The following is a 23,722-nucleotide window of genomic DNA, read 5'->3' on the forward strand; positions in this document are numbered from 1 at the left end:
CACAGGCAGAGCTTGAGGAAGGGGGGCAGTCAGGGAAAGGACCAGCGTTGATGACACCTCTGACTTGAAATCTACAGGCTGAAAAGAAGTCTTGAAAACGGGGGCCGGGGTGGGGGAGTGTCCCAGACAGAGAGACCGCTGTGTTCAAAAGCGAGAGGCAAGCAAACATGCAACCTCAGCCCCCAGACGGCCTGACAGCACAGACGCAAGAGGCTGAGGGAAGCTGGCAGACGGGCAGCCCTACACTGCCACAGCCCAGCAAGGTCATCTGTCTGTTATTGCCCTTCTGAAGTTGTCCAATGGATTTGTAATTATACAAACAATATATAAATACATTCTCACTGTATAAAAAATGTGAGCATGGTGGATAAAATCCCCCGAGGCCACCTTCACCCTCCACCCTGTCCCTCTCTAGAGGAAGCACTTACCTGTCTGGTGAGTCTCCTTCTGGAATTTTCTCCATGTCTTCCCGTGCACAGGGGCCTATAGAAATATAGAAGTGATTTTGGTTTCGTTCCTTACAGAAATAGCCTTGCGCTGTTCATGTTTTTCTGAGGTTTGCTCCTCCAGCACGGCATGCCTGTTACTGTCCTCATCACCCCCTCAAGGGGACTGTCCAGCAGGCTTCTTGTGCGTGAGTGTCCTGAGCATGCTCCAGACACCCTGGGTGGCAGCAGGGCGCAGGCGGAGGGTGAGCCCGGGGCTCTGCAGTCGGCTGTGGCGCTGCTACATCGGGCAAGCTCGTTCCTGTCTTGGAGCCTCGGTATCCTGTCCTGAGGGTGGAGAATGAAGGACCCTGCCCGCTGCGATGCCCTAGAAACTAAATTAAGGCTCATAAAGCTGTGGACTTGGGACTTGGCCCATGGAAGGGTCTCTGTAAGTGCGCCGACAATGACAGTGATGCCTGTGTCACCCGATTTGAGGCCCTCAGCAGAACCTTCAAGTAGCCCCAGCCCCAGCCTGCAGGGGCTACACCTGTGGAGAACGGCCAGGACGGGGGAATAGGGCCTCCTAGCCTGACCCTGCAGGCCCCTCCCTCCGTGGGCCCTACTGGACCTCATGCCCCGCCCCACCCCCAGCAGCCCTTGGCCACCAAGAGCACAGTTGGTGCAAGAGCTATTGTTTGTTCACTCAGGTAGCTGAGGTCACCCTTCCACGGGAGGGAGCCTTTCCAAGTGGGGTCTGGAATTAAACTCATGCGAAATCCTATCTCACTAAAGAACGATAAGAACAACGCAGGCACTCCTCCTTTTATTACCCTTTGCTTTATTGAGCTTCACAGATGTGGCAGGTTGAGCAATTGAAGGCAACGGCCTCCACCAGCAAAAAGATTACGATTTGCTTTATGGCGGGGCTCGCTTTATCGCAGCAGTCTGAAACGGAACCCGCAGTATCTCCGAGCTGTACCCACACTATTCCTCAAGCATTTTGCGAGCACCCACCAGATACGAATAACAGCAGGGTTCATGGAATCTTCACAAAGCCCCAAGAAACAGGCTCCATCATTATCTCCGGAGACATACTAACTCCTAGAGTCCTCGTGACCATCTCACACTTCCCACGAGACAAGGATGATTCTTATCAATCAGGACTGGGTAGGCTATGCCGCAACCGCCAACCAGCCCCCGACCCTCAGTGGCGCATCGCTGTACATGTGCCTTTCTCACTCGCTCAGTACAGGTCTGACTGTGCTGGTTTCCCCCTGTCTTGTGGCTATGCCCCGTGGAACAGAGGGCGGCTCCTAGGGTCACAAAGGCAGGAAAGTAATGCACACACACAGAGACCTTACCTGCTCCAGACCAGAAGTGACTAGCACCACTCTGCTCCCCGTCATTGGCCAGAATCAGTCACATGGCCCCAGCCTAACTGCAAGGAAGGCGGGGAAATGTGGAGGATCCGATGGACATGCGTGAGCCCTGGTTATCTCACCACTCTGCGTTTGTAAATGACGGTACCCAGGCATAGAAACGTTAAGTCACGTGCCCAAGTCACTGAGGCTTAGAGCTGCAGTTTACGCATATGGACTCACATGCTCATTGACACTTACACACACACGCAAACACACTTATCTAAACCGTTTGGAATGGCCCGGTCTGCAAAAAGAATACTAATATCGCCAACTGCTATTGCTTCTCTCCGCCACACGGTGCCGCTGTTGAAGACTGCAGCTGCACGGCTTAGTGACTGCTCAGCCCTCTGGCCCGACTTGTGCCGCAGGGGAATCTCTCCCAGGCCTTTTCCCAGGGGAAGCAGGTGATCCCAGTTCCCACCTCCAGGTCCAGGAGTACAGCAATTGACGTTAAGCAGCTTCCTCGAGAGGCCCCCAGGTGGTTGCTACCCTAACAAAACCCTGTCCACACACTCTTCAACCAAGAAGCACTTTCCCGCACAGTGTTTCCCGGTCCATCCTTTTTTACAGCTGAGAGGGAAAAGCAAGGGAGAGAGCACGTCTCGCCCTGGGCTCCCAATCAGCGGGAGGGGTGTGTAGCAGGTCCTGGTGCCCCCCCCCCAACCCCTGCCCTGGGCAGGGCATCTGCCCTCCAGCTGCCCTGAACATTGGTTCATGGCCTCCCCTCCTCTGGAGATCTGCCCTCAGCCAAGACACCCTCACCCAGAAACACAGACTCCCTCCCGCCCAGGGGATGACCCACGCGGGAGTTCAAAGGTCAGGCCCTTTGCATCAGGAGGGGGCCTCTCCATGGAAGAGTCCACACTCCAGGACCTGCCATGGGCTCAGGGAGAGGGTAGACTCCAGCTGAGGCCACGGTCCCAGCTCAGCTCCTTGCCTGCCCCGCCCTGTACCCTCCCAGTACTACCATCCCCACTCCCTTTCCCCTGGGAGTTCTCCCCCCATAACCCCGGGGACCCTGAACCCCCATCTCAGTGTCAGCACAGAATCCATCATAGCAAGGCACAGACATAGTTGAGCAGTTTGGTCCTGGGGTAGCCACAGAGGCCCCAGGAGGCCAACCTGAGGAGCAATTTTCAAGTTCCATTGCTTGCTGGCTGACTGTCGAGGACTCCAAGGACTCCGTCACTGTTAGCTGGAGAACTGACAGTCCCCAGCACGCTGTAGCGTGCAGTTCCCATGGTCTTCCACGCGTGGAGAGCTTGGATGGAAGGCAGCAGAAGTGGACGCCCAGGCTGGTACAATGACTCCAGTGTTTGGAAGTTCAGAAAAATGGTACCTGTGAGGATGACCGGTCTGGGTGGCCGTTGCTAAATGCCTACAAGCTCTAAAGAAAGTAAAGGACAGGCTCAAAGTGGTCAATCCCCAGTTCTCAGTGAATGTGGAAGCTGGAGGGTCTTCTTGGCTGTGTTTAAAGGAATGCTCACCTCCTGCAGCTGGAGGGCAGACAAGAGCCCAAGGCCAGGCTTGGGGCCATCGGGGCAGTAGAACTTCAAGATCAATCTACACTATGCCAACAGCAAGGCCTCATGGGGAAGGAAGGCAGCGGACCCAGTGACATGGGATAAGGGTTATCTGGGTAGATGCCCTTGAGAACCTTGGCCCCCAGATGGCCCTGAACTCACTGGGTCTGCAAAAGTGGGCCATGTCCTTTGTTAGGGGGCAGTGCCCCCACCCACCCACCCTTGCGTGAAGACTCTGCAGAAGCCTCAAGTGAGGCAGATGCCCCACAATGAGCTAGCCCAGCTCACAATCTGCCTCCACATGCCCTCCTGCTCTCAGACCTCTAACGAGGGGCTGGTGAAATCGAGCCAGACCCCGACTGGGCAAGTGTGAGCCGACCGAGGGAGGGGAGGGGCAGCACGCAGGGCCTGGCTAGTGGGCGCCGGCAGGAGCCAGAACCAACTTGGCAGCACGAGAGGGTCTCCAGGAACACGGGATTCCCTGCTCTGGCAGGGCCCAAGAGCTGTCGGGACGGCTCTCTGGAGCTTGGGCAAAGTAGCCCTTGTCACTGAGTGCAGATGCCAGAACTGCCAGAACTGCCATCACCCCCAGGAGGGGGTTCCAAAAAGTTCATAGAGGGGGGAGTACTAGAGCGAACCCACCATGGGAGGCTACACCCCCAGAGCTGAGGCTCCCTTAGAAGGGGCCCAGTAGCCCCTTCACCCAGGCATGAGGAAGGAGCCGCAGGGGAGGCACCCCAATCATCGAGATCAGCAGTGGCTGTCCCCAGAATGCAGGGACACTGTGTGGGGGCTGTCACTGGGTTCCCTGGGGGCCCAGGGAGCCCAGCCAGCTGTCCACTCACCCCTTATCACTAGGAGGCCAGGTGGCCGTGCTGGACTGTCAGAAGCAAAGTGGACAAGGTTTTCACAGCGGGTGTCAAGGTCCGAATGGCGGACCCAGGGTCTGGGTGGGTGGACAGCCGACAGGGGCTTTCCTTACCCCTCATCATCGAAACAGAGCAAGAGTGGAGGGGCAGGCGGCTGAGGCCAGCTGCCCGATGGGAAGCCATAGCCCTTTGCCCAGTTTCCAGACCCAGAACCTGGAGGAGGAGCAGGTCCCAGGAGGAAAGATCCCGCAACACCACAGAGAGGGCTTAGGGGCCACAGCACTGGTTGTTGTGTCCTCCCCATTTACCTGGGGCAAAAGAAAGTACTCAGTCTGCGGGGTGTGGGGCCTGAGCTGACACTTGTACCCAGGACCCCAAAGTGCCACCACCACTGTCTCCCTGTTAAGGAAAGGGCACAGCCCTGGCTGGTGTGGCTCAGTGGACTGAGCACAGGCCTGCAAACCAAGGGGTCACTGGTTCAATTCCTGGTTGGGGTACACGCCTGGGTGGCTCGGGCCAGGTCCCTGGTGAGAGCACATGGACATTTCTCTCAAACATCACTCTTTCTTTCCCTCTCTCCCTCCCTTCCCCACTCTCTAAAAATAAATAAAATATTTTATAAAAACCTTTAAAAGTATGGGCACAAAGAAAATAGGTCATAAGTGGATTTGTGGTTCAGGTCGCTTTCATAGAGGGTCCCCCATGTTCACAGGCCACTCAAGGGCCACTTTCTCGGTTTTCAAACACACCATTGCAGGGGACAGTGGGCAGAACCCTTGCTTTGGCCCCTTGACCTGCACAGGAGGCTCTAGTGGTATAGGAAACACTCCCGCTCCCCCAGCCAAGAAAAAAAAGCAAAACTAAATGTGCCCCAGGGGAACAGACGAAGATTCATGCTACTTCAAAGACTTAAAAGACGCAGAGGCCGTAGTCACCATCAGCTTCCTGTTTGGCCTGCTAGGACCAATGGGATGGCCATGGAGTGTGAGGGTCTGTGAGGTGCGGGGAGGCCACCTGTGCCACAGGAGGCTGGGCACAGCGGGGACAGGAGGGCCCAGCCAACAGGCGTCAGCCAGCCTCCCGCCTCAACCCCCCCGAATTCGGGCAGTGCACTCATCCGGAGTCACCCTCTCGGCGGGGACGGGGGCTCTGCGCGAATCCCAGGGCCTGGGCTCCCTCTGCCAAGGCTGGTCTAGTGATTGCTACCGCTGAACATCGGATCTGCCAGCAACAGAGGCCGACGCAGCACCAGACACAGCGCCATCCTTTGATGGGGCAGGTTGATTGCATCGGACCATCGTGGCAGGAACAACCTGATGGGCCCACGCGGATCCCAGGTGAGGCCTTTATGCTCCTCCCACAGGCAGCACCACGAGGCTTTCCGAAGCCTCACAGAGCATCTAGTTCTATCTCCTTTGGTTCCCAGTAACACAGCCTCAGGCCCAGGGACCTGCTTGCTGGCAACACTGTGGGCCCTTAGCCAGGAGACCTACTAATCCTGCCACCCACCGCACCTTCCAGAAGCTACGAGCCTAACAGGGCAGTGGGACAGGGCAGCCAACAAGGCGTTCAACCAATGGGATGGCGCCTGGGATCCCAAGGACCAGTTGGTGGGCCTGGCTGAGCCCAGACAGGTCCCCTTCGGGCTGGGGATGCCTTAAACCAACAGCCATTATTCGATGCAGTGTCCTCAGCAGGGACAACACGTGGGCCTGGGTACCGAGGTGCGGAGGCCCTGGAGGTCTGGGTGAGTGCATTCATTGTGCTGAGCCTCTATTTTCTACCTACTCAATGGGAACTAATAAAATGTCACGCCAAGCTCCCACCCAGTGGCAACCGGTCTCTACACCCTCACTGGAGTAACTATTCTGGAAAGGGGACAGGGTCAGGGTCAAGACAGACTGAGAGCCAGAAGGTCCCCCAAATCTGAGCCCCATGTCTGGCATCTTCTTCATAGGATCATTTGGGAAGTGCTTCTGATTGTCTTCCTTGACTTCCTCATGCTGCAGTGAAAGCCTGTTTCTTTCCCAAGGAAAAGAACATCGAATTCTCCTCCCCAAAAGCCTTTATTTAGCCAGAAGAACATTTTTAAGTTTTCCCTTCCCACAGTGTTCTCCTCGCCCTGCCTGCCACCTTGGGGACAGGTTCCGAGGAGCCAGGGGACCCCCCCAAGCCACACCCCCTCTCCCCCTTCCCATGCCTCCATTTTATTATCAGCCAAAGATTTTGCTGGCACTGCCAAGATATTCAGAAATAAGTATGTAAATCCTTTGTAAATGTATGCTAATTACTTATTTTTAATTATAATGTAAATAAGTAATTACTGAATAATTTTAAAGTATTTACATGGGGGTGTGTGATTTAGACACTAACTTGTTATAAGATATAAAAACTATAAATTATACAGTAATTATGGCCTAATTTACATGCTAAGGCCAAACACAATTACACAGCAAGAAAAATATAAACAATCAGGTAATTCTGTGGTAGTTACTGTGTAATAACCAAGCTGTTTTCCTCCCTGGGTTGACAAAGTGGGTCTGTGTGCCCGCTCTAGGCTCGTGGAGGCCAAGGGGAGGGTGCATTCTAAGAGTTGAAATCAACTTTAAGAAAAAAATCACAAAATGAGAAAGAAAGATACAATCAAAAGCAAATGAGCCTCATCTGGTGGGTCCTGGGGTCCAGAGAAAGGCCCAGCCACACTACGCGGCTCCAGGACCCTGCCATTCCGCGGCCCTGCGTGTGTGGCCCCAGCTGTCCCCTTCTGCCTGGTCCATGGCAGCCCCCCCTCATACACTGCACCTCAGGCAACAGAGTTCCCCAAACTCTCTCCTCTGGGCCTTCACAGCCCTGTGCCCTCGGACTTAATCTTCCTCCACTTTCTTGGCCTGGCTAACCTTATATCACTCTTCAGGTCTCATCTGTAATGCCTCTTCCTCCAGGAAGTCTTCCCTGACCAGCCACCCAACAGAACCTGGCCAAGATTTGGCCAGGAGCCCCTTCTGGGCTCCTACAGCCTCCTGGGCCTCCCCCATCACAGCCAACCACTGTTTTGGAGACGACCCTGCTTAGAGCTGTAATAACCAAGTCTGCCCCACCCCCTCCCCTGCCAGACTGGGAAGCCCAAGAGGTCTGTACCCAGCCTGCCTTGTCTATTGCTGGGTCTCAAGTTGGTGGCACTTGGACTTGAGAGTGTGTCGTCTGGTGTCCGGAAGATCTGGGTTCCAGCCTGCTGCAGGCACTCTCCAGGATCGCCCCTGGGACTATCTCGGAGGCCCGAGTCCCGCCTCAGGCAGGGGAGCCACGGGCTTGATAAGAGCACTGGCTTGGAGGTCTCACACTGCCCTTAGCTGAACCAGCCATTTGTGGGGGTATCATTCTCCCCATTTTGCAGACGAAAAAAAAACGAGGCTCAGGCCAAGTAGCTGGGGTCCAGAGCTGGGCTGTGAAATCAGGCCCCCTCCAGTCCCTGCCTGGAGTTGCTAAGCCCTCTCCTTCCCGCTACTCTGGGCTTATGGACCCTGACTTCCCAGGGGGCCATTAGGCCCCAGAAAGAGGTTGGAGGCGCCTGACAGACTCGTGTGCAAAGACAGGGACCCTCTTAAGGCGCTAGTCCCACAGCCACAGCAGCACCAGGTGAAGGGGCTGCCTCCCGCTGAGAAGGCAGGGGGGTGGCTTACAGAATTATTGACCTTGAAGCCCCTAAGATCACATTTCTCTTAAGCTCATGTCTGAGTCCCCAGGGTCAGAATCTCCTGGAGAGGTTATTAAATGAAAACCACCCTGCGCAGGCTCTGAAGGCGACTCTGCAGGTGAAACCCACAAAATTCATTCATAGCACACGCCCACGGCCACTGGTGCCCACTGCCGTCTGAGGGCCACTGCAGGAGGAGGCGTAACCTGAATCTGAACCTGTCACCTCCCTTACGAAAGGGGCCTCGGGACTTTGCTGGCTGATCATGTCCAAGTGCCCAAGCACACAGGAGGGACCCAGCAACCAGCAGTCACAGCAACCAACACCTACCACGCACTGGGCCAGGCTGCCCACCCCCAGCCCCCAGGCATGTCCATGGACAGGCAGGCCCTGGGCCTCCTGCTGGAGACACATCTGTCCTGCTTTGCGTGGGGCCCAGCAATCACCATGGTGAAGCCTGTGTCTCACCCTGGGAGGCCCCCACAGGGTGCTGGCCCTGTCCCAGCCACTCTTCCCTCACCAACAGGCCGCCCCTCCCACTCGCCCTCCTGCAGTTACCACACAATTTAGAGTCCGGGAGACGGAGGAATCCATATATGGATTCGGGGCTCGTCTTTTTCTCCTGCCCCTGAGGCATTGCTGTTCATTAAGCGCAGTCATTAGCAAGGATTTAGGGGAGCCAGAGTGGGCCCCCAGGGATGGAGGGCCCTGAGATCTACAGGATGGTTGTCTCAGCCACCCCTGTCTCTGAACCAGCTGTCTAAACAGGCAGAAAGCCACACAGGGAGGCTTCTCTTCTCGAATGATAGAGCAGAACAACCCCGGCTACCATTCGTTTATAAGCAACTGTGCCTTGATGAAGCTAGGGAAGGGCCTGCTCCCACCCATGGACAGAAGGCGGCAGGCACAGAGAGCGTCAGTGATTTGCAAAAGTCACACAGCGAGCACATAGTCCTAAATCCAATCTGACTCTAGGGTCTCATTTCCAACCACTTAGTTCATGTCCACTACACCCCCAGATGGAAGAGGACTGGCCAGCGGTGGCCGACTCAGTGTGAGGAGGCCAAAGCCAGCGCCCAGCATGGGTGAGCCTGAGGACTGGCCAAATCCGGGAAGAGAGAAACTGCTGTCATCTCAGCACTACGACCCCTCATGCAGCTACTTCACAGCCCAGGAAATTCCCCGGTCCCCTGGGTAATATTTTTTTATGGCCATTGCCGGGTGCTATTCATTTTATTACACTTTTGCCTGTTATTTTTGTTGTTGGCGCATAAGCAATGTGGTCAATTCTGTTTTACGTGCCCGGTGTTTTAGATTCATCGCCAGCCGGCATGGCGCTGAGTGGTTACACAGTAAAGTGTCAGGCTAATAAAATGCATAAAGCAGAGATAGGAAAATCAATGCCTTTGTTAATAACACTTCGCCATCTTTCACGCCGTCTGCCAGGCAGGGCTGCCCGCTGACGCTGGCGCCACAGGCACCACACGGGCTGGCCCTGGAGCCTTGCCCTTTGCCCCTTGCCCTCGTGGAGCAAGACCCCGTCCGAGAGCCCCAGCAGATACTCATTAGGGCCCTGATTCCCTCCCAAGGCCGAGTTGGAGGCAAAGGGTTGGGAGAGAGGGGTCATTCCAGGTCTTGAGCAAGTCACTGTGCCGCTCCGTCCCTCAGTCTCCCCAGATATAAGATGCGGTGAGTAGCGGTCCCTGCCTCCAAGGGCCTTAGTGAGGTGGCAGGGGAGAGGCCCAGTGCGCAGCACACGGCAGGTACAGGCTGGGTAAGGGAACACTGTTGTCCCCTTCACCTGGTTACAGCCACTCAAGGGTGCCCTTAGGTCCTGAGCCCCGAGGATGAGAAAGGTGTTTCCCTGGACTGAGCCCTAAAATTAGCCAACACACAGGCTCCACCTCTCCTCTCACCCAAGAATGCGGTTGGTCTCTGCGTCCTCCTGTTCTTGACCTGGGTTTACCTGGGTTCCCCCCATCCTTCAGCTCCCTGACGGGGCACCTCGGGGTGCTCTTCAATTCCCTGCTCAAACGCCTCTGGCTGGCATGCTTCTTGGCTTAGCATACGTTTGTGTATTTCATTCTGAGTAAATGAAATACTTCATGAATATCGTAGGACCCAGCCTGGCACACAGAAGACTTTGAAGGCCTTGAACGCTGGGACAAGGAGCTGAGCCACTGTCTAGGGAGGGAAGGGGCTTTGGGAAGAGCCTGGGTTCTGTGCGAGCAGCTCGCTCGCCCGGGCCTGGCAGCCCTCTCTCCCCGGCACCCCGCAGGCTGGTGGGGATGGGGGAGAGCCCACCGTGAGGATAAACAGGGGCTCACTTCCCAAGGCCCCTCCTCCCTCCGCTCTCCCCCCTACCTGGGAGGGAGCACAAACACACAGCTGAATCCCCAGAGCTTCCCTGCGCGCCCAGGCCTGACGCACAGCTCTGCAAATATTGGACTTTATTAATTTAATTTAATTAAACTTTATTAACCTTTATTAAAAATAAACCCTCATTAAAATTCTCATTCCCATCTCTGGCAAAGGTGGGGGCGGGGTACCGTCTCTCCTCCAGGCGTGTTAAATGTCACCTGAACTGAGGCAGTGACCTCCAGGGCCAGAGTCTGGCACAAGGAGCAGAGGCTGAGCTGGAGGGGCCAGGCAGGAGTGTGTGTGCACGTGCGTGTGCAGTCAGCAAGGAAGAAAGTGTCCAGGGGGCCGGCCAGGGAGGAGGAAGGGCAGCTCCGGGGACCGGCCTCACACTGCACAGCTGCCAGTCCCCACACCGGTCTGGGAGCAAGACAGCCTTTGTCTCTATCACTCATGTTATTTTTTTGCAAGAGCTGTGCATGCTCCTTTTAGAAAATTTAGAAAACATAAAAAAGTGCTAAAGAACATAAAATTCTCTTGAAGCCAAAGGTACTCCTGCAGCTCGGCACTGGACACCAGAAACCTGATCTGGACACATGCTAGGCCCTGCCCTGAGCTTTGCATGAACCAATCTCCCCCAGCAGCCTGGGGTTGTGAGTGATGCTGTGCCCATTGTACAGAGGAGGAAACTGAGGCTCTGGAGGTGAAGGCCTTGCCGAAGGCCAGAAGGCTGAGTGGCAGAGCCAGGGCAGAAACCCAAAATTCCCTGTACTCATTCACCTCCCTGAGCTTATCCTTGCAGAAGCCAAGGAAAACGGGGCTGCGTCACCTGGTGAGGGGCGACTGGGAGGCAGACCACCCACCAGTCGAGGCACCTTGGGCACAGCCGGGGAGGGGGGGAGGAGGGGCACTTGACAAGCAGGCTGGACTGGCTGGCTCCACTTAGCCCAACTCTGGAGGGCCCGGGTGCTGCCTGAACGTGTCTGCCCCTCTGCCCTCCATTCTGCTCGGTGGCCAAGCCCCCGATCCAGAGGAAGACCTCCGGAAAGACAGATAGTAGGTGGACCCCTCTGGGTCAGATGTCTCCAAAAATGCTTGTCACAGTCCATGTACTCAATGAAAATACATCAGACACAGCAGGCAGGCGATGGCAGCGACTCGGGTCAGAGGGCCCTGGGTCCAGATGCAAACACCCCCCCTCAGCGTTCAGTGACGTCAGCCTAGTTCACTCACTCATTCAGCATGCGCTCCGTGAGGGCCTGGCTTTGGGGTACAGTGACAAACATCACAGCCAGGGTCCCCCCCAGGCTTGCAGACTAGTGAGGGAGACAAAAATAATCCTAAGCAGCGGTCACATTGTTGCAAACTGCGGTGAGTGCCAGGAGGGCAGAGAAGAGGAAAATACAGGAGACCTAATTAAGAGCAGAGAGGTGACATTGAACCTGAGATGGGAAGACTGTAGAAGAAGTGAAGCAAGGACCCAGAGGAAGACGAGGGATGGGGGACACAGGGTGCTCGACCAGAGGGCCTGTTCATTCAGTCATTCATCTCGCCATCCCTGCCCTTATTCATCCAGTAAGTTCACCACCAGGCACTGGGGCAAAACTCTAAACAAGACCGACACAGTCCCTGCCCTCCAGGAATTTACAATCCAGGGAGAGAAGTAGCCCACAGACGAAGAAGTAAAAATAACTATCAATTGTGAGGAGTTGCGGGAGGGAAATAAACCAGGTGGGGCAGCAGAAACCAGGGAGGGGGAAGGGCCTCCCACAGCCGTGCCAGGTCATGGCTTCTCTGGGGAGAGACGGGGAAACCGAGACCCGAAGCTCTAGAAACATCCCGCTGGTGCAAAGGTCTGCAGAGGACTCCGTGGGGCACCACCCAGACGCCCCTCAGGGCCCAGGCACCCCTAGGCCACAGCTGTGCTCAGGAAATGACAGGTGTTCTGATGCGGCTGTGCTCACAGTTATCCTGCCACACACAGCAGCTCAGAGTTAAAAATAAAAACGTGTAACGATTTTGTTAACAGAGAGCACAGACCTGCATGGCAGCGGCGCTCCATGCAGCCCGTAGTGGTGGCAGTGGGGTGCTCCGTCTGACCACCTGCCGGCAGGGATGGGGGCTCAGCCCAGCTCATCTCCAGGCATCTTCCCTACAAGAGACCCGGAGGGCAGGGACGGGGTGGGCGCAGGCCTATCCACCATCTAACACAAGTCCCTGGCACCCGTTTCCAGAGAAAGCAGGAGCCCTAGTGAGGCTGGGAGGAGGGAGCGGCCATGTCTCTGTCTTACTCTGACTCCAGGCCTCAAAGGTGCTCCCTCCCCAGCTCTCTTTCCCTTTCTCCAAGCTTCTCTCTGCTTCTTCAAGTTCACCAGCTGAATGTGTTCACAGCCTCAATGCACCAACAGCAGAGGCCACCTGGCATCTGGCCCTGCTCAAACCCCCAGGAGAGAAGCCGAGTGGCCAGGTGGGGCTGGATGCCCCTCACTGCCCCGTCAGCTAAGGCGGCAGGAGGGAGGGGGCACAGAACAAGCATGGCCAGCAGGATCCACTCTGGGGGACTCATAGCAGCTCACGAGCCATGACCCTGAACTGTCACGATTCCCTAATTGTGTTCCTGTTTTGTCATTAAATTCAGTTTAACAATAAATGCCCTGCCCAAAATGAGGGAGTGCTCTGTCCCTGAAGTGGAGGGATGGCACGTGGAGGGGGCAAGTGTGGCCTGGGTGGAAGTTTGTAAGAGTCTCTGGTTCAGACACCAACCCCCTTCTCACTGGTCCCACCACGGCAGTGGGGGGTGGGGAAGGGTGGAGTCACAGAGGAGCGAGCAGTTTTCTTAAAAAAAAAAAAAAAAGATTTTATTTATTTTTAGCAAGAGGGGAAGGGAAGAGAAAGAGGGAGAGAAACACTGATCAGCTGCCTCCCGTGCACCCCCAACCAGGAACCTGGTCCCCGACCCAGGCATGAGCCCTGACCAGGAATCCAACTGGCGACCTTTTGGTTTGCAGGATGGTGCCCAACCCCCTGAACCACACCAGTCAGATCGAGAAGCAATTTTCAGTTGACCCCAGAAAGCTCTAGGAGCCCATCAGCCAGAAAGCCAGGTCCTGAGAGGCCGCATCTGAGGCCACTGCCATCCCCGGCAGGGGGCCGACGGCCTGGAACACAGCCCTGCACGCGCATGCGCGCCAGGTCCCAGGCAGCAGCGGAGACACAGGCAGAGGCCTCGTCACGAAAGTGCGGACAGATGCAGACATCGGGGCCACACGTGCATGCCTAAGCACGTGTGCACAGGCCAGCCCAGGAAGACAGCCGTGTGCACGCGTGCACAGCGCCCTGGGGAGAGAGGGCGCCGGCTCCCTGCTGCCTTCTCTCTGGAAGAAATTGTTTCGCTCTCAAAGCAGACAGGCCCCTCCTCTCCCCTGCTTCTGCAGGAGCAGATGGGAACATGAGCTACACCGTGGTCGCCCCTCCAGGCTTCTGTTTCCTCATCTGCCCCTGGCAACAGGGGCTCCCAGAGCTGGGGTCCAGACTGGGGCCCTGAGGGAGACACCGCATGCTCCCCTCTCCCTGCAGAGAGATGGACCTGGCCACACGGCAGGGAGGCTTCTGGGCCAGGCGGTGAGCCGGAGGTCAGAGTGACTCCCTGCCAGGAATCTCCGAAGAACCCAACTTCCAGAGGCCGGCTCCGGAGTCTCCCCGCAACCCTGGCTGTGATATAAAATAGGTCACTGGCATAATCCTGGCCAAATTGGCCTCTCACAGATCAGCTAGGCCACGCTCCCCGGGCCTAATTATCCCATATTTGGTCAATAAGCCATTAACACAGCGTCTCGGATGTTAATAACTGTTTCATGAAAAAGTCGGCGTAATTTATGAGATCAACACTGGTTAGCAAAATTAATAAATATTTCATTCGGCGAGATTTATCCCCAAGTGCTCCCGACAGGTGGACAGACGGAGGGCCCTCGGGCAGCCCCTGGGGGCCGGCAGTGAGGGGAGAGGAGGGTCCGGTCCGGCTCTCACTGGGGCCAATAAACATTTACCTCAAATCCTATGGCCATAAATCCGCAGGCTGGATGAGGGAGTCCAGTAAAACCTGACTTAACATTATGTCCTGGCCATTAACAATATTTATATAGATGTCACTTCAGGGAGGGTTACAGTCACCAGGCGGGGCCCGGCAGTGTGACTGCAGCCAGCTCGGGACCCACTGGGAAGGTTTGTGCCCAGGGAGACCTGGGACAGTGGGAAGAGCCCCACGTCAGCTCTCAGACCCTTCTGGGGTTGGCAACTGCCCATTGCGTGACCTCTGGCCTCAGTCTCCTCATCCGCAAAATGGGAGTGGCCCCAGGGGGGCCACCTGCTGGAAGTGTTGTAAATGCCCTGGAGCGTGGGGCCGGCCGGGGCTCCAAGTCAGGCCCCCCCCCACCATCCTGCCCCCCAGCCTTGGAGAGCAACCCCGGAAAGCCTGCTCCGCTCCCCTCTGCCCGCCCTGGGCCACCCTGAAGCCGAGCACACAGACTGGACCGGCGGATGCAACGGCCTGTTGTGGTTAAAGAACTTTCCAGGAGAACCAATTAGTTTTCCGTGGGGAACTTTCCAGCAGGCATTGATTTCTCCCTCTCCCCACCTGGGGTTGATTTGATTTGCGAGGAGAAGCTCTTCCACAGGCAAAGCAATTGTGTGAAATGAGAGCCGAATGTGACAGGCTCATCTGTGGCTGAGATCAGAGTGGGGCCTGGGGTTGTGGAGCCGGGGTGGGGGATGGGAATGGGGTGGGCAGTCCCTCTGGGACCCTGGCACAGAATTACGCTCCACAACCACAAGCCTGGTGTTGAGACATCAGCACCTAGACAAAGGCCAGCACGTCTCCGGCTCCCCCTGGAGGCCGGCGAGCTGGTAGCTTTGCCCCCTCACCTCAGGCTTCATTAAGCGGCGCTTGCAGAACAGGATCCGTGGCGGAGGTGCCCAGGGCCTCGCTGGGCCCTCCCATCCTTTGGCATCTTGAGTCCCATTCACTTTTCGTGGAGCTGCGGCCCCTACTTCACATTGTCCTTCTAACCAGCCTGGGAAGCAGGAACGGAGCGTGGCTCATAGAGAATTTCAGTGAATACTGGGGAAGCTAGCGCTATCCCATTTTACGGACAAAGACACTGAGGCTCATAGGGTCGGGTGGCTGTCCTAAAAAGAACCAGGGCCAGAACTCAAACCCAGATCTGACTCAGAGTCCTCCTGCCCTTGGTCTGCTTGTCTCTCCAGGACCTGAGTGGAAGCTGGGTCAGGTGAGGGGCTGGAAGGGTAAACAGGAGCTAACCATACTCACCTGGCCCCGAACACGGCGTGGTGGGTGGAGAGAAAGAATCTGCAAGGACCCTGCCGCCCTACCTTTGCAGAATCGTTCACTCACTCAGTCATTCAACAAACATTTATTGAGCTCCGGTGATGGTCCAGGCACGGGCACTGTGGGTGCAACGGTGAACAAAGACGGCAATCTGAGGGGAGCCATGGACGTCAAACAAGACGAGGAAGAGGGCACAGTGGGCCCGGTGGTGCCAGGGTGGCAGACGGGGGCCAGACAAACCGGGCTCCTCGGCCTCCCTCTGAGACTCCGCAGCTTTATTGCTTTTGCTGAGAGCGGGCGGTTGTGGAAGGAGATCCCGCCTCTTCTGGGCCCTGTGCCCTGGGGGAGCTCTGGGTCCTGGGAGGGGAATGAGCCTGGGTCAAGCTCCATACCAGGCACGGCACTCAGCATTCAATCTTCACAATAACCTTTCGAGGGAAGAATTTTGAATTCTATCTTACACAAGAAAAATCTGAGGCCCAGAGAGATAAAAGGAACATGCCAAGGTCACACAACATCTAACTGGTGGGGGCTGGGATTCGAACCTATGTTTACTGGGCTCAGGGCATGTGCCCTTCCCTTACAGCCTCATATAGTGGAACCACAGGTGGAAGGTGGGAAAGGATAGAAAGTCCAGCCTGGCTCAGCCATTCACTTGCTGTGTGTCTTTTGGCCCTCCCTGGCCCTCTCTGGGCCCCAGGTTTCCTGATTATACCAGGAGAGGGTCACATCCTCTAAGCGCCCCATTTCCTCTGTCCTGAGTTGGGGGGATGTTCTAGGAATGCTTCCCCAGGATGGGAGCAAAGCGCCCACCGTCACCTGTACCCCAGCTGACCCTGCCATGTGCTGTGTCTGCCCCATGCCCACCCTGTCTCATTATGACACCAGCACTCGCAGCCCCAGGGGCTGGTGAAACCAGAGTGGGGAGGGTCAGGGTGGCTGTGGGGAGAGCCGCCTTGTGGTGGGTAAGTCACCTGGATTTATCTTGCTCCCAAGATGGGAGTTTTCTGGTCCAAGCTGCAGATGGCCACCTCCTGGTGGTGGGAAATGAGACTGGAGGAGCTCAGGGGCGTAAGAGCCCAGCTGAGGAGCCCAGCCTTTGCCCTGCAGGCACTGGGGAGCCAGAGAAGGTTCCAGAGCAGGAGAGTGAGGGTCAGACAAGCATTTCAGAGAGAGCCCGCTGGCAGCTGTCAGGAGAGGGAGGAGTGACTCCTGCAGGCCCATTAGAGAGGCTCTTGACATGTCAGAACCAAGGTCCCAGCCCTCACTGAGCTGGCGCCCCAGCAGCAGAGACGGAACAGATGCTGAGGAGTGAGTAAGCTACAGACTGTAGCGTGGGAACAAAAGGGAAGGGAGAGCGGAATAGGGGAGACAGGGAGCAGGATTAAATGAGGTGTCAGGGCAACCTCAGAGAAGGGGTCAGATTCCAGCAAAGATGTGCAGGAGGTGAGGGAGAAAGCCAAGCAGGTACCCGAGGGTGACCGTTCCAGACGGAGGAAAAGGCAGGTGCAAAGGCCCTGAGGCAGGACCCCCAGCAGGTATTCAGGGAGCTGAAAGGTGACCCATGTGGCTGGAAGAGCCAGCTGAGGGAACTTGGGACTGACAGAGGGTAAGTGGGGCAGAGAATATTGAACCTGGGCCCATAGAGCAATGGCGGTGAAACCCGGGTGGCAACGAGGGGTCTGTGAATTAACACCTACCGGGCATGGGGTGTAAGTTAGTTCATAGTAAGTGCTCAGTGAAAAGGAGTTATGATTATCGCTGCTTCTCATTAGATTACTCCTCACCCTTTTCAGGGGGCTGAGGGTGTCTTAGAGTCTCACCTCTGTGGTCAGGAGCTGGATTCGAGCGACTCAGACTGTCTCCCGTCAGGCTGGGGACTGCTCCCTCTCAGCCTCTTAAGAATTTTCCAGGGCCTCACCAGCCTCCACCTCAAAAAGTTTGGGGAGTGAGAGGCTGGGGCCACCGGCACAATGGCATTAAATCAGACCCCCAGCTCCGGAAGAAATCTCACCAAGAAGTTGTTAATACCTTTATTATGGGCTGAAATGTATTCACGATATTAAAAGACATCCCATCTCTGCCCCCTGTGTCACATCTGAGATGTAGCGCAGATAAATGATATATCACCGCACGAGATCTACCGAAACCATTAGTAACCATGACATTTTGACGTCAGATTTTAAAAAATTTCTAAGTAATCTTTTTGATTTATGAAATGCTGTCTGGGTTCATCGAGAGAGATCTCAGATTTATCACCGCCTGGTTAGAATTATTAATGATTTTCAATTTGTAAATCTGAAATCGAGAAAGTCTGTGAGCTCTGGGTGAAAACTCCCGCCGGTGGAGACCCACGGCCTCCCCTCCAGCCACAGTCCAGCCCACAGAGAGATGGTCCTTCTCTCCAACGTTCTGCACACTTGATATCGTCTCCCGGCAAACCCTCTGCAGCATGTGAGACTGTGGGGGGATCCGCTGCAGGACCTGCTCTGGGTAGACGTACGGGTCCCGCTTCACAGAGGGACCGCCCCTCCCCGCCCCCACATAGGCCTGGAAAGCTGCTCTCGCTGATTTGGATTTGGACGGGGATGGCGAGGCAGGACGCAGGCCAGGGCAGCGGACAGCTGGTTCTCTGCCCCACTCACACCCCCTCTCTGTCCCAAGCTCCCCCAGCTGGTTCTTCCAGCCACCTGGGTCACCTTTCAGCTCCCTTGGGGCTGGTTCAGGCCTCAACTCCATTGCAGGCCCCTCACACCAAAAAGCCTGGAGCAGCCCCTCCTTGCCCAGGGCAGTGGCCACACAAGCCTCATGTGCTTCGGAGCCCATACATTACTTCTCTGTGTCTCCCAGGGACGCTCCTGCCTGTTGTCTCGCCTGTCAGTCACATTCACCTCCATCCCCATCAAAGCCTCCCTCTGCCCCAAGTTCTCAAAACTACCCTGGCCAAGGCAGAAGGCAGAGAGCAGCATGGCTGGACTCCCCCCACATCCATCCAAGCCACTCCCCTGCTCGCACCCTCTGTGGCTCCCATAACCCTCAAAGGAAAAGCCTTCTTCCCACTCAGCTGCCCCTGAGGCCTGGAGAGGGCTGGGGACTGCTTGAGGCCATGTGGGGAGCCACCTGCAGGACAGAGCCAGACCCAGAACCCCCAACCCCACCCCTGGTTCAAACCCAGAGAACCTTCACCCTCTGGCTTTCCCCGCTGGGCTCAGAGCCTGAATCCAGAACTGCCCTCCTACCTGGGCAGGGAGGAAGGAGGGGCCTGTGGGGTGGGCATCACCGGGGTGCGAGATTCACCCACCACTCAATGGGGCTGCAGGGCTCTGCTCTAACCCCCGCAACCCAGGCGTGGGCAGGGCGGATAAGCCACACGGCCGCTCTGAGACTGTTTCCTGATCCATCAATAGCAGTAGATTCCCTGATCCCTGGAGTTCTGTAGGATTTGAGCCACTCTCCCAGGGAACGAGCTCCAAGTCCGTGTGTGGGGAGCCCCCAGGAACATGTACCTGCTATTAGCACTGTGATTACTCGTGTGCCCTGGGCTGGGGTGTGTGGGGAGGCCACGGTTACGAGTTTCGTCCTGCATTGGGTTCAGATCCTCAGTGCGCTCTTTTTGGGGGGATGAGGTGGGCGGGATCAAACAGTGTTTACTGAATGTAAAGTGACCCCATCCCCCTGGAGAAGAAAGTTCAAAGGACAACAGAGAATAACACAGGCTACATACCCACCCGTGCATTCACACTCTTGCACACACACACCCCCATGCACATCTAAGCGCCAACAGTGACAAATCAAACGCCTGCTTCCTCCGGTCTAGTGATGGCCGTTAGGAGGCGGCCCAGAGGCGGGGCTCCAGACGGGTTCTAATGGCAGCAGCTGGTCCCTCTCTGGCCCCTGCACTGGCCCAGGGAGCCAGGGTGCCCAGCAGGTAGGTGGCACCTCTTCCCGGCTTTGCCGCAGGTGCTTCTTGGCTCGGATCTCATTCACAGCCTCTTCAATGGGGCGTGTGTCCCTCTGGTAGGCCACCAGCACAAGGCCATAGGTCCTGTTGGCCCGTAGCATCTGGGCCGCATCCTTGGCTGCTCCCTTGCAGCGGAGTGGCCGGTGGGGCTCACCACCCAGGTCCCCGCCCAGCTTCCTCCGCCTCCTGCCGCCGAGCCAGCTCCTTCAGTGGCTGTTTCGCCGCAGCCTTCAGGGGCCCACTCCCCTCCACGGTGACAGAAGTCCAGCTCTTTGTCTGAGGGTGCAAACTCCTTTTGGAAGGTCATGGCAGAGCGACATTCACCGTCTTCCCTGAAAGAGAAGGACATCAGGCCGGCGCTCCCACCACATCTGTAATGTCCCTTGCTTTTCTTGGTCTGCCGCTGCGTTGGAAGGAACCTGCCTCCCCTTTCTCCATCCTTTTACGAAACTCCTCTTTCTGTTGTTCCTCGTGTCCCTCCTGTAGTTTCTTCAGGAGGGCAGCCTGCTCTCGGGCCTTGCACTGAGGCTCTGGTCACCGCGGCTGGGTGGCTTTTCCATGGGGCTCAGAATGGAGCCCAGTCGGCCCACGGTCTTGGGAGTGGGGACAGTACGTCTTAGAGAGAAAGGCAAAATGCCCTCAATGCACCGTGTACTGGCCCGTGACCTTGGCCTCTCCGGGCCTCTGTCTCCCCACTACGAGGGCTCGTTTCTTCCACAGCCCCTTCATGCCCAGCCAGCCCACTCCCACCCTAATGTGGAGACACAAGTTCAATTTGGCAGTGACCTTCTAGTAACCATCCCAGCCCTGAACTCCAGAGTAAATGACTCCCTGATGGAGAAAAAAATACGTCTTGGCCTCACTTTTTTCTTGACCCACAATTTAAAGGAACATTGAAGCCATATTTCTGTAAGTTTCCAAGGTTGGAAGGCTATTTTTCCTTAAACGCAGGGAGACACATGGCAGATCACCGGGCTTCTCCCTCTGCTGTGGTGAGGGTTCGAGGGCAGTGGTGAGGCGGGAAGTTCAGGCAGGGACGGGAAGAGACAGAGGCAGGGTGAAAAGGGACGGACCACTGGCCCGCAGTGGAGATGGGACCATGCGGAGCCAGCCAGGGCAGACCAAGGGCTGGCCGATGGTCTACCAGAGGCTCCTGGGTGGGCTGTGCCACACGGGGCCATGCCCAGACAAAACACCAGTGGACACGCACCCAGCACAACCGGCCCAAGTGACGCTGCTCAGGAACATGCACAGGTCACAGTGCATTCAGGGATGTGCATACGACGCAGCACAGGCCTGGGCTTAGCCAAGAGGCTCACTCCTTGAAGGAGCAGGGTGCCAGGTACTGTGAAGGTCTCAGACATCTATTCTGCTTTGGGGACCTGCGAGGGGCTGGGAGACCAATTCTGGGAGCCCTTATTCTAGCTCGTATGCATCGCTGAATGCTTCCAAACTCATTTGGTTACTATGTGCGAATTAAGTGACTGCTGCAGGTGGGCCTGGCGGGTGGAGTGAGGTAGGGTGGGGGGAGGGAGTTCGGAGGGTGGGCGTGTGCAGCCTGAGGACCCTGACCAGCTGTTGCTACCGTAATAACAAATGCTTCCCCGAGAAAGGTGTCTGGATTGGGTGCCCTGGCCACTCTGAATCAGCAGTGCTGATTAATGAGCACCTGCTGTATGCATGACCCCAGGTCTCAGAAATGCATGAGCAAGACCTCATCTGGTCCTCACCCCCCTCCCATGAGGGACCATCCCCATTTTACAGATGGGGAAGTTTGGGCTCAGACTGGGGAAGGTGCCCAGATTACACTGTGCATGCTGGACGCCAAAGGCCAAGCTGCTTCCATCTACCCCTCCTCCACTGCCAGGCCTGGCACACCCATCACAGGCTGCAGTGATGCAAGGGGCAACCAGGCTTCCCGGGACGACCCCACAAGCCTGGGTTAGAGATCCCCTCCCCACAGCCAGCGTTCACTGAGCTGCCATGCAGCCCTGGACTCCCTCCCCTTGGCCCCTGTAGGTGAAGGCAGAAAACCCAAGGTGGAGCGTGAGCACTGGTCTGGCCAGCCTCCGACACTGACCATGGATCCGCTCCCATGCAGCTGAAAGTTCTGAAGACTCTTCCTCTTGCTGCCCTGGGCCTCACCACACCACAAGGGCGCTGAGGTCGGGATCCTATGCCCCTTGCCACAGCTGAGGCTCAGGGAGAACGTGGTAGTGGTCCTGGCTCTGGGAGCTCAGGCAAGGGGCTCCCCTTCTCCTAGCGTGGCTTTCTCATCTGCAAAGCGGGGGGCTAGTGAGTCTGAAGGAGACAGCCTTCATGAAGGACTTAGCCCAGGGCCTGCCTTAAGAGATGATTACGGAGTTACTGGCAGCTATTTAGCCATGTATAATGCACACCCATGGTTCCGTGCATGTTATACACGGGGTCATTATACCCATTATCATGCCCATGGCATGGAATCATTATACCCACGTGTAATAAACATCCTTACTTTTTCCTAAAAAATTTGGGCATAAAGGTGTGCATTACACATGGCAATGTACAGTATTTTTCTTCTTATTGCCGTTAGAGAGTTTTCCAACAAATCAACATCCCATACAGGTCAGGTTGAGGCCTGGGAAGACCCAGCAAAATGTGGCTAATAATTTGGGGCAAAGGTGACCTGTGGTGGGCAATGCTCTGAGCTGAGCCCAGGGGACCACTGGCTGGGGGCTCCCAGTTCTGACAACCCCGCCTTCCCCCGACTCCCCGATGCTGAACGGCAAGGCTGCCTGAAAGAGACCCAGTGCAGACTGGGGCCGCCTTTTAGGGGAGGTTTGGGCGTTTCCCTCAAAACTTTTAATGCATACACTCTCTAACTGAGCAACTCAACTTTTACAAATCTATCCTGTGGAACTCGCCAGATGCATCTGCAGTGACTTATGTTCAAGGACATTTCGGGAGTCCTGGCTGCGTGGCTGTCAGTCGGAGCACGAGGACGTTGTGGGGTCAGTCCCCAGTCAGGGCACAACCCCGTGCTGTGGGTTGAATCCCCAGTCGGGGCGTGTGTGGCCATGTATGGGAGGCAACGGGCTGACGCTTTGATCTCACATCGCTGTCTGTCTGTCTCCCTTCCCTTCCGCTCACTCTAAAATCAATGAACATATCCTTGGGTGAGGATTAAGTTTTTTAAAGGATGTTTATGGAGTTCTATAGGTAAGAAAAATAAACTTTCAAATAAATGCCCATCAGGAGGAGATCAGTTACGTGAGGCCGTGTCACCCCCGCCAAAGGCCGCACATGTCTAGGAAGACCATGGGAAGATTTCCAGGGTGGATTTCTTCGAAAAAAAATAAGGAAGGTAGAAAAACAATGTGTATGGAACCATGACACGTAGAGGGTGTGTGTGTGTGTGTGTGTGTGTGTGTGTGTGTGTAACGGAAAGCAGGAAGGCCGGCGGGCACCGCCAGCTTCTGGCCAGCTCGGCAAAGAGCTTAGAAGTTGCCACTTCGTTCTAACGACAAGTAGAAGCCGAACGAACTGACAAGACAGCAACTCTTCTTAGAGAGGTGAAGGCGCGGGGCACATCCCTGCTCCCAAACTCGGAGAGAGAGGCAAATACAAAGAACGGCCACTAACCAGAGTCGCTACCTGTGAGCAGAGACCCCTGTGGGGGTGGGAGGCGGGCAGTGACACCAAAGGCACGGCCCCCGGAACGGGCGCCGATAGGCTGAACTTCATGACAAGCTTCTCTATGAAAGGCGGCGTCAGAAGAATAAGAAGGCGAGGCACAGACAGGGAGAAAATATTTGCAGAAGACCTCTGGTAAAGGACCATTACCCAAAACATACAGGAAAAAACTTAGAGAATTCAGCGATATGAAAACGAACAACCTGATTTTAAAAATGGGCAAAAACCCTGAACAGACACCTGATGGAAGAAGATACGCAGACAGCAAATAAGCAAATGGAAAGCTGTTCAAGGTCATACGTCACTGACATGTTGCAAATTAAAGCCACAGTGAGGTAGACCACTGCATACCTGTGAAAGGGCCCGAGTCCAGACAACCGATGCCAAATGCTGGTGAGCGTGTGGAGCACCGGGAACCCCGCTTCATTGCTGGTGGGCGTGCAGAACAGCAT

General features: G+C 56.0%; 1 pseudogene; it reads right to left on the bottom strand.

Annotated features, from left to right (window-relative positions):
* Window positions 1–19,450: 19,450 nt before the first annotated feature.
* On the bottom strand, window positions 19,451–23,722 carry LOC119065604 (sperm-associated antigen 7-like; annotated as a pseudogene).

Source organism: Artibeus jamaicensis, unplaced genomic scaffold (genome assembly GCF_021234435.1).
Source record: "Artibeus jamaicensis isolate MK-2021 breed Jamaican fruit bat unplaced genomic scaffold, CSHL_Jam_final contig_471, whole genome shotgun sequence".
Classification (NCBI taxonomy): Eukaryota; Metazoa; Chordata; class Mammalia; order Chiroptera; family Phyllostomidae; genus Artibeus; species Artibeus jamaicensis.